Source organism: Neofelis nebulosa, chromosome 12 (genome assembly GCF_028018385.1).
Source record: "Neofelis nebulosa isolate mNeoNeb1 chromosome 12, mNeoNeb1.pri, whole genome shotgun sequence".
NCBI classification, from domain to species: domain Eukaryota; kingdom Metazoa; phylum Chordata; class Mammalia; order Carnivora; family Felidae; genus Neofelis; species Neofelis nebulosa.
In genome coordinates, this window is record NC_080793.1 from 66,327,487 (window position 1) to 66,338,454 (window position 10,968).

Sequence of the window (10,968 nt, forward strand, 5' to 3'; positions counted from 1 at the left end):
ATTATTCTCAAGTCAATGAAACTATAATTGGATCATTCTTTTGAATAGAGAAATGCCATTTCCCCCCAAACTAAAATTATAAATATGTGTATGTCACACGTAAAGTGTCTTTATATTTACTAGTTGACATTAGATATTACAGTAAAATAGAAACCCACTCAAGCTAAAAATAAAGATCTTTTTATTTATTGGTGTTACATACCATGTGTGTTCATGTACATATATAATTTTTCCAGATAGTAGTTATAAGAAACCTTAGTAAGAAGCTATGAAAACCCACTTCTAATACCACACAGCCTGTATCTACTATCCAACTCTATGAACTCCTAATTCACTAATCTCTTACATTATCAATACTCTCTAGTGTGGTAAACAAGATAATGGCCACACCCTGATCCCTGGAACCAGTGAGTACTTTAGGTTGCCCGGCAAGGGAGAGTTAAGGTTGCTAATCAGCCGATTTAGAGCTGGGATGATCCTGGATTACCGAGTGAACCTGATGTAATCACAAGGTCCTTAGAAGGAAGAAGACAGGCAAGGAAGAGAGAACCAGAGAGACAGTAGCGTGAGAAAGACTGGCCGGGCCTTGCTGGTTTTGAAGATGGAGGAAGAGACCATGAGCCAAGGACTCAGGGACCTCTAGAAACTGGAAAAAGAAAGGAAGTGGATTCTCCCAGAGCCTCCAGAGTGGCCTACTGACACCCTGAACTTCGCCCAATGAGAATGATTTTGGACATCTTACCTCCAGATACTGTAGGTAATAAATCTGTGTTGTTATAAGTCACAGAATTTGTGGTAATCTGTTACAACGGCAACAGGAAACTAATACATGTGGGTTCTAAGTTCCTCTTAGAATCAACCTCACTGCTGGTTTGTGTTTGGCTCAATATGTGAGGAAGATAAAAACATTCTTTAAAGGCTCTCGGCTACACCTGCAGTCTGATCAGTTTCCTCCTAAGAGGGGAGGATTCCTTCCTGGGCCCTCCCCTCATCCCCAAGGACACAGCTTCATGGGGAATTTCAGGCTCGACTCTAGTGGCTGAGAAGTTTGCTGGAGTCGGTGGGCTGAGATGAGAAGAAAGCTGGATAGGGGGTCTAAAAGCCCTTTAGGGTCTGGTTCCTAACTGCTTCACTGCTTTTCTAGTGCCATGGAGGCCAGGGCAGAGCATGTCAATGAAACAAAGGACAAACATGAAACAAAACGCCATGGGCAACCACGTCTTGATCAAATCTAAGAGTGATTCAAGTTAATAAGTAACATAACCCCACCACCTTTTTCATGGCTTTAATTATTACAGCCAGTAAAAAATATTCAGGCCATCCCTGTTTAGTGATGTTTTATTTACCCCTAAAGGCTAAAGTCTTCATTAAAAGCAGAAGAGTTGTGTTCAATTCAACACATATGGTGAGATCACAGCCCAGTTTATTATAGTTTTTTGAAATGTTCACTCGCCCTCCCCCCAAAACATATATACACACAATCGAGGAATCTGAATACACAGCACTGCAATTACAATTGGCCCGTATCAGATTTTTAGTACATAATTGATTTAAAACACAAACTTATTTTTGAATAGATCCCCATGGTTTCTATTTTTCTAGCACAAATCAATCTTTTCCTAAGGCCATTTCTTCCACTGTTCAAAGGGAACAAAGCTGCTGTTGAAGGGGTTTTCCTTTGCCCCAGATGTTTCACTCAGGTGTGCTAAACCTGGCCAAGTTCCGGAATGGCCTGACACCGTGTGGTTGCAGAAGCCAGACAAAATGCCTGAGCTATAAAGGAACAGGTTAAGAGGACGGAGCAATCCACACATCCACAAGATCAGTGCCATTAATTTCTTTTTTTTTTATGGTATACAGACTTTATCACGGAACTGCCCAATTATGTTTTCCAAATTTCACACTTTATGTTTTCCAAAGAGAATTAATGAGCCGTATCTTTCCAGGTAAACTCTTCACTGAGGGAAGAAGTGTAATTCTTTGCCATGTCTATATTAGAAAAGCAATTGTTTCCAATCATACCTCACTTGGATCAGTGGTTTTTTTTAAATACCTTTGGCTCTCTTTTGGCATTACTTGGTCTGTGAAGCTAAACCAGCAGGAGAGGAGCTGGAATCATTCCAAATTAAGACCCTCCCTCCTGCAAGAGAGGAAGGCTGAGGGGGGAGGGGTAGTTCTGTCACAAATGGCCTCACCTCCATGAACACTCAACCGGAGGGAGGGGGAAAGCATCCTCACCAGTAGGTGTCTCTTGGAGCACTTGGTCAGAAATGAGCAAAGGAGTCAGATCTCCCTGCTCTTTAATCCCAGGGATGGAGGCAGGTTCTGGAGAAGAACTGGAAAATGTGGAACCTCAGGCACTGGGAAGCAGCCCAAGATGAAACACACTTGGACCTGGGCCTTGACATTCTTCTTTAGAAAAAAGTGCTTATCATGTGGCTGTACAATGGTCTAAATGCTGGAAGCATTTAGCTGGAAGCTAAACTTGGCTTTGTGTTTGACCATCCATTTTTATTAGCAGAATTGCACACTGTGAAATACAGCCCTCCTTCGTCCCTAGTTCTCAGAAAACCATTCCTGATGGCAATGTAATTCTAAAGGGGAAAAAAAACCCACAGGAAAAAGAGGCCAGGCATTAAATTTTACAAAGCACAGGAAAGTAACTGATGTTTGATTATGTACGGACGGTTATTCCTATCAATGTAGACACAAGCCTATGGGAAGGGCTTGGGGAAGCAGGGCCCTCTGGTGAAGCTGCGGCCTCAAAGCCACCTGACCCCTGTGCTCCTCTCCCCTCCTGAGGTCCTCTGGAACTGAGGAGAAACCGTCTCCACCTGGTGCTGCTTGTGTTCGAGGAGGGCTAACAAGACCCGTGCTTCCTCTTCTAGCCCTTCCTACAAGCCCCTAATGCTATTCTTATTATATTCCCAGAATTAAATTAAATTAAATTAAAATAGCATCCTTAACATGCTTTAGTTCTGTGGGAAAAGGAAATATATCAATCATGTACTAACTTAAGAAATTTAACATCCTGAAAAGTTTTTACAAACTCTGAGAAATAAAAAATAATGTCAGCAATCTTGGTCTGCCGTTACAAGTCACTGTTCTTGACAGTAAATAACACCAGGGGCCATTTTAAAGACTTAAAAATTAATAACATGAAAAATGAAGGAATGACAATAAACAAACATGATGTCCATAGCAGGGGTAAACAAATTAGTAAACTCTTAAGTTGTTTCTATTGTATAGCCTGCCCTAAAGACTTTAGGAGAAGTATTATTAAAGTAAAATGTTGTGGGTTTTCTTTTTGTTTTTAAGTAGGTTTCAAGCCTAGTGTGGAGCCCAGTGCGGGGATCGAACCCATGACCCTGAGATCAACATCTGAGCTAAGATCAAGATACAGCTGTGTAAAAATATGAATTTATTAACCGTTTCTATTAGTAACACAGTATATTGATTTATAATTTGCAAAAATAGGACTCTTAAACCCGCCAGTGCAGTTTAAATCACTTAATTTTTGTCCTGTGAAAATACAGATTATCTTGTGGACACCTCCTTTGAATACAGGACAAAATACAAAGATGGCAGGATGTCTGGCTTCCTCACTACAGGAGAGTTTTGAGAGGCACTCAGTGACTTGTCCAGAGGCACAAAAGCTAGAACCCTGCTGGCAGTTCATCCCCAAAGCCTCAAACATTGCTGCTACTAGACAGAAAAACTCTCCTCATAGATCTTAATGTTTATTCTCTAATATTACCTCTCTTTGGACGTTTCCCAACTGATCCACACTCCTCAAGATGCAGACTCCCAAAGTGCATAAAGCATACTGTCTGATCCCCTCCCAGCCATTACACTACTAAATATTTAAAATTTTTTTTTCAACGTTTTTTATTTATTTTTGGGACAGAGAGAGACAAAGCATGAACGGGGCAGGGGCAGAGAGAGAGGGAGACACAGAATCGGAAACAGGCTCCAGGCTCCGAGCCATCAGCCCAGAGCCTGACGCGGGGCTCGAACTCACGGACCGCGAGATCGTGACCTGGCTGAAGTCGGACGCTTAACCGACTGCGCCACCCAGGCGCCCCTACACTACTAAATATTTAGAGGCAATGGGCAAATCCCCACAGGTGTCCCATTCAACTTCTGTCTGCCTAGTGGATCCACAATAACCCTGCTTTCAAACCTAGGGCTGGGAGTTTCCCACATGAATCTAAACAGTGCCTGGTCTACCAAGATCACTGCGACTGCCACATTTACTGGCAACTTTATTAAACCTGCCTCACCTATAAACTCGCCACGGTTATCTTGAAGTCCAAATCCCCAACACCAACAGTCAGCCACACTGATTCAGGGACTGCTCCTATCATTTCCCTCCCTGTGGCAGTGTAGGCCCTGATCCATCCAAACAGGACTCCGTGAGTCCTGAGAGCCGCTACAGGAAAAGGTAAGATAAGCCAGTATTCAAGAAACCATCCAGTACCCCTTCATGGACAAAACATGCTGCTGTCAATAAAGAGATCTACGACTTCTAACAATCTTAATACAGGACAAATTAAAAATACAGGAAAAGAAATCTCCCTTAATGAAAGAAACCATTTCCATGAGGAGATCCCTTCTCTTGCAGGGGATCCTGGAAGCAGAATACCCACGATTTGTTCGTACCGTAGAAATATTAATCATTTTGCAACAAAAGGAGTTATTTACAGCTGCTTTGTCTTCACTTCCTAGATTTAACCACCAGAATCTCTAAATAGCCAGGTAGTGGCCTGGATTTGTTTGCTGTAGTTACCAAGAGTTGTGGCAAACAGGGGTTATGTCACTAGGCTTTCTATCATTGTATTCAGGAGGGTTTTTTTTGGTTGGGGAGGGGAGGGGAGGGGAGAGTTTATGTGTTTATATTCAGATTTAAAATTTGTGCAAGTTGCCTAGAAACCAAAGCACAGAAGAATTCACAGTCTGATGTATGTGAAATTGCAGCTGCTGGAAACAGCATGTTCTCCCAACTACATTCTGGGCTGGGCTCATTCCTATCTAGCTCTGTCATTCATGGTTGATGGGATCTAGTTTTCCAGAGCGTTTGGTTTAGTTTATACCATCACCTTTGGTATAATGACAGGAATCAGTGTTGTTTTCCACCTTGCTTGAATGTACTTTATTCTTTAGGAAACTTCCGTTCCTTCTCCTGTCTCAGGACAGTACATACATGTAGCTTTACTTTTGAGAGATACAGGCCTTGCACAGAGTGAGGATGGGTGGATTGATGGATGGATGGATGGATGGATGGATGGATGGATGGTTTCTCACACTGAAAGCATTCTTCACACCGAGCAACTTTCACCGAAAGAGCTCCATGTATTCTGTACACATCGGAGGTGCCAACATTCCCCGCCAAGGCACCATACTCCTGGTCACATTCGGTAAGTAGGGGCCCAGTAATAATGCTGCTCAGGATAACGATAAATCAGCAAGTGAAGCCAGATAAACGTTCAGGAATTTATGAGCTTGTCTGCCAGGTAATGGGCTATACTATACAGATAAATCACTTATAATGTTGCCATAGTTTTCAGGACTAAGCACTTCCTTCTCCAGGAGCGTCTGAAGGCCTGCAGAGAGCAGCTGAAGAGAAATAAACAGCACTTACGGGCTTTTCCTTTCTAGTTTAGCAAACTGGACGATTTACCATCCTGTCCCCGTCCCTCAGCCATCTCCTGGAGGCACTATGCCCAGAACAAAGATGATGCCTTATTTACTCCACAAACTGAGAGGTGGAGAAGAAAGGTGAATATTCTAGGGAAAAAATGCAAGTTAAATTTCTGTAGCACACCGGAATTCATCAAGCTCTGGTGCCCAAGATACGGTGTTATTTTTTATACTATAATCTCAAACAATAAAACCCTGTACAACCTTTACGACCAAATGTGGCAATACTTCTGATGACTTATATGTCCTAAGGACACAAATATTTTCTGTAGTTACTTGTATAGCCTATTATTTTCTATCAATGAACTCTAATCAGCTTTTGGGTAAAATAAGCAAAGGATGACTTCAGAAAAAATTCTTAAGATAAAATAGACACTGATAAAAGAAAATCCTTTCTTTTTTCCCCCCAACTTAAAGGCGAACAAAAAAATACAAAGGTGAACAAATAAATACATTTTTCCTGAAACATCATAAAACAGTTATTCATAACCAAACTACCAATACCGTTCTGAAGTCATGCTGGTAAAAAACTTCAAAAGCCTCTGTAGGCTCTCTACAATCTTCATGCCCACAGTAAGGCTGGAGACACCTCACACATGTGTGATGTTCCAACAGAACAGCGGCATCCAGGTTTCAAATGAAAAGTTTAACAGATGCTACCACTTTCTGCAAGTAGCACATTCAGAATGCGCAACCTGCCCAAACGCAGTGAGCATCTGATCCCCTAACAGTTGAGTTGGCAAGAGAGGGACATTCAGGGCCTGGACTGCTAAAGTGAGCTGTGGCCAGGCTGGGACAAGGAGGTCAAAGGGCTCTCAGAGCCACAGCCCTGCCCCCACCCCGGCTGACTTCCAGCCCTGTGGTCTCCAGGTCAGACGTGGAGCTCCGGGGGCCAGGTTTCCTCCACTTCTCGGTTATGTCACGCCTGGTGACGTCTGCAACAAACTAGTGTTCTCCCCACTTAAAACAAAAAAATCCCCACCATTCTGGTAGCTGCTGAAAGGAATACAACACCACACTTCTGGTTTTTAAGAGCAAGTAAATACACACGTTTTATGGCCAATTACGTATTAAGCTAATTAGGGAGCAAGGAAAGATTTTTGACAAAAAGATTAAATACCTTTATAAGGGATGAAGGACATTCCCCCACCCTCCATTATGATTCCTGTCATTTTAAGGGTTGCTACTCTTAGAAAGTTATTTAAAATTTAGGATTTTTTTCCATAGGTGACAATTAAAAGCAAGGACCTTGGAACCTGGGTGGCTCAGTCGGTTAAGCGTCTGATTCTTGGTTTCGGCTCTGCCCTGGCAGGGCGGGGCCTGCTTGGGATTCTCTGTCTCCCTCCCTTTCTTCCCCTCCCCTACTTGTGTTCTGTCTCTCTCAAAAATAAACAAACATTAAAAAAAAAAATCAAGTGAAGCCTACCAGACAAATTCCATCTTCAAGAATTACAACCTCAGATAATAAAATCAAAAGATTGTATTTTCATACTTTCAAATAATTAAATTACAAAAAATGTCCTTCAGAGAAACCAGTAAGATCTTGCAAAAGCAAGCAAGCTCACTGGAAGATTCCAACTGCCCTCAAGCTTAGAGAAGCTTAGGCTTACAGGAAATGTGCACACACAAAATCACAGGTGCATCCTCATAAAGGAACCCTTAAACACAGCAGGAATTCTTAAAAGACACCTCAATTACGAGATAGCAAAAATCTGGGGAGATTTAAAACACGAGTATTTGTACAGTCTTTTGTATTCAAGAGAGTTCAGTGTGACCAACGTCACAGGAGCCTCTCCCCGGGGTCTGCAGTCTCTCATTTTCATTTTCTGGATGAAGCACCTGAAAGCATGTGGTGTAGGGGGCGAGTCTGGGTCAATGAATGATGAAAGGGCAGTGCCTGCTCTTACTGACAGACAAGCTATGCTACGCACTGATTTCTTTTAAAAAATGGGGCGCCTGGGTGGCTCAGTCGGTTAAGCGTCCGACTTCAGCTCAGGTCACAATCTCGCGGTCGGTGAGTTCGAGCCCCGCGTAGGGCTCTGGGCTGATGGCTCGGAGCCTGGAGCCTGCTTCCCGTTCTGTGTCTCCCTCTCTCTGCCCCTCCCCCGTTCATGCTCTGTCTCTCTCTGTCTCAAAAATAAATAAACGTTAAAAAATATTGTGGGGCGCCTGGGTGGCTCAGTCAGTTAAGCGTCCGACTTCAGCTCAGGTCATGACCTCGTGGTTCATGAGTTCGATCCCCACATCAGGCTCTGTGCTGACCACTCAGAGCCTGAAGCCTCCTTCGGATTGTCTCCTTTGCTCTCTGCCTCTCCCCTGCTCACACTCTTTCTCTCTCTCTCAAATAAATAAACATTAAAAAAATTAAAATATATATATTGTGTGAATCTGGTGTCAACGGGATTCATTTTTAAAAATAGCAAGGCACCAGTTCAAAGGAAATTCCTTAGAGAGTTACTATTGCTTAGATCTTCAAGGTGTTCCAACTGGTCCTCAACCTGAGTTAGTTTCTGACTGCTCTCACAGGATGCATCTTTGGGGCAGATTTTTCAAATATGCCAACAATTAATGTCCAGTTTCAGGGAAAAAAATGAAGTGTGACTACTGTTAGAAATGTTTTTCTTCCAAATTATTAAACAAAATGCTAGATGTATAGGATGTCTTCCCGCTTCCCTCCCAGGTTCATAACAAAACCAGAAACATATCAATCAATCCAATCTAGCCTTTAGCAAGAATCACAGCAAGGTCTGCCTGTCAAGCTCCTCTTTCTAGAGATGTGTATTACATCACCGAAACAGTATGTGCTTTCTCTCAGTGTGGCTCATGTGAAATCAAGGACTGTCAGTTGATCAGAATTGAAGGCATAATTGTTCCAACCTTTCTCCATTAAAAAAACATGAGGATATTTACATCTTCCAAACAAGTACCTTTAGCCCACATAAAAACTGATGAGCCAAAGGAGGCCTCACAGGCCACAGTGCATGGTTTAAGGGAGAAATTATTAATGCCCAAGTACGGTTTCAATACTAGCTCATCTTTACTGTTCAACTGTTTCACCCTCACCATTTATGCCATTTCTGCCCCATTTATTGTCTCAAACTGTAAGGAACATGGTCTCAAATTCTCTCACCTCTTTGATCTGTGTCAGAAAACTCAATTTGTATTTACCAGTTTTGCCCTTTCTTATATCTTGATGTTATTTTTCAAATCGACCTATATTACCAGGAGGGAGAAAATGGGGGTGAAAACGTATGTTTTAGTGGTTGTCTGGACCCATTCTCCTTTGTGAAGGATCCACTTTATGAAGATACCTAAGCTCTTATTCAAAAGTGTAATAAGAATAAAGATGAAGTAATCACTACTTACATTTTGGCTTTGAACAAGAAATAAAAGTACGATTAAGTTTCAAATATAACTGAAAACCCCTGGTTTTCAAATATGCACCCTAAAGAGAAAACAACATGAATGCCAGGACTCGGAACCAAATCTCTAAACAGAAGACAAAGCAGGGACACGTGTCACCAACAGGTCACATAGAAAGCAAGTCTCTTAATTTAGGGGACAGAACTGCACTAACACAGGTGACAGCAAAATGGGCAGAGAATATACAACACGTTAGAACCCCTACTTGATTAAGCAAATGATGCGGTTTGACATTATAAACTGCTATGTATAGTATACTAAATTTAATGCCCAACACGAAGAACTTTGGACATTTAACTTCTGGCTATATGATTTTTATTATTTCTGTATATTAAATTGTTATGTAACTCATACTCCAGTCCCATTTCTGATATGGCACGATACAAAAAACAGCACTGTGATTCACTGAATCTTGCCAGATTCAACATAAAGCTCATATTCCTAAATGTCAAATATTCCCAACGGGATCCTTCTGGTGAAAGGAATATTTAGTAGACTAAATTTATTATTAATTAGTGTCAGATAATTAACCTAGTATTTCATTTTCAAAGAGGGGAAACTGAGTTATGGAGTTAACATGAAGAGTCACTGACCGATACAGAGAGGACCACACACATGTAAGCCCATCAGTGCTACTGGGTTAACAAGGCCGTCTGGTGGAACATGACTGGGTGGAAGGAGAGGGAAACTGGACAAGTAGATTCCGCAGGACAGAAGGAGTCACCATGTGGGGTGCAGGGGAGCAGGGATAAGAGAGGAGAATGGAGAGAGGAATGCTGGGCACCCTGAGGGGACGAGCCACCCAAATCAACAGGTGGGGGGAGAGGCTAGCACCAGAAAGGGGAACAAAGGTATCAAAAGAAGGGGTGAAATGAGGACACACTAGGTGGACACCTTGGACGTGCCACCCTCCAGCCTCTGTGACCCAGTAGGAGAGAACTGCCTCTGAAATTAACAGCACATGGTAGCAGGGCTACTCTTAGCGATCTGTGCTGACTGGAGTTGCAGGTACCTGCCCTCAAACCACGCAAGGCGTTCCTCTAACTCCACTGTTTCTAACTGAAATCTCCTCAGAAACTACACTGGTGCTCTAAAAAACAGCCATTCTAAAATGAACTCGGGTGTTCCAGCACTTGGCACAGTATCAGGAAAGCCCGTCCCCATTATACACACACACATGCACACGTACATCCACAGTCAGTAAAGACCTCTGGGAATCTTTCAGGGCAGCACAGCCTACAAAATCAGTGAGAAGGCTATTTTATCATAGAGTAAAGGCTATTTCATCACAGCACACAACTGGATACAAGAAATCACCCTGCCCTGACTCTATTCAGTCATGTATTTACCGATTTGTTTCAGAGAACGTGTCTCTATTCCTCAATAGCACCTACTGTTTACTGGTTACAAAAACTAGCCTCTGGCACTCCTGAAATGTGCCACGACTGAATCCCGTGCCTCAGAAAGACCCACAGAGCAGAGAGTATGCTGGAGGAACATCAACTCTTCTGACCAGTCCCACTGGACACCCAAGGTGAGGGTGAACAGTGAACACCGCTGTCTTTCCAAGGACAGAGAAAAACATCTCCAGATTTTAGCCAGTGGCTTCTGTGTCAATAGAAATACCTCTGAAGGGCAGAACGGCGGACCGTACTTAACTGAGAACATACCCACGAGGCGTGCTTTAAAAACAGGGCTACGGGACCCTCTTGTTTCCCTGGAGGCAAAAGCCCACTCTGCTCCAGAAGGGATAGGCTTTCTGATGAGCCACAAGGCCCCACAGACTGCTGAGGAATACCTGGTCAACCCCAGCGCCCCAGGAGGGCCAGGACTTGCACCTACAGC

The 10,968-nt window shown here is 42.9% G+C and overlaps 1 protein-coding gene and 1 long non-coding RNA gene across 15 annotated transcripts in view; both read right to left on the minus strand.

Annotated features, from left to right (window-relative positions):
- AOPEP (aminopeptidase O (putative)) overlaps window positions 1-10,968 on the minus strand; it is a 345,091-nt gene that overhangs the window by 41,106 nt on the left and 293,017 nt on the right. The window lies entirely within an intron of this gene.
- On the minus strand, window positions 167-10,907 carry LOC131491953 (uncharacterized). Its single transcript, XR_009251739.1, has 2 exons — window positions 4,075-10,907; window positions 167-3,838 (listed from the first exon to the last, which is right to left on the minus strand). It is a non-coding gene; the product is annotated as an uncharacterized LOC131491953 (long non-coding RNA).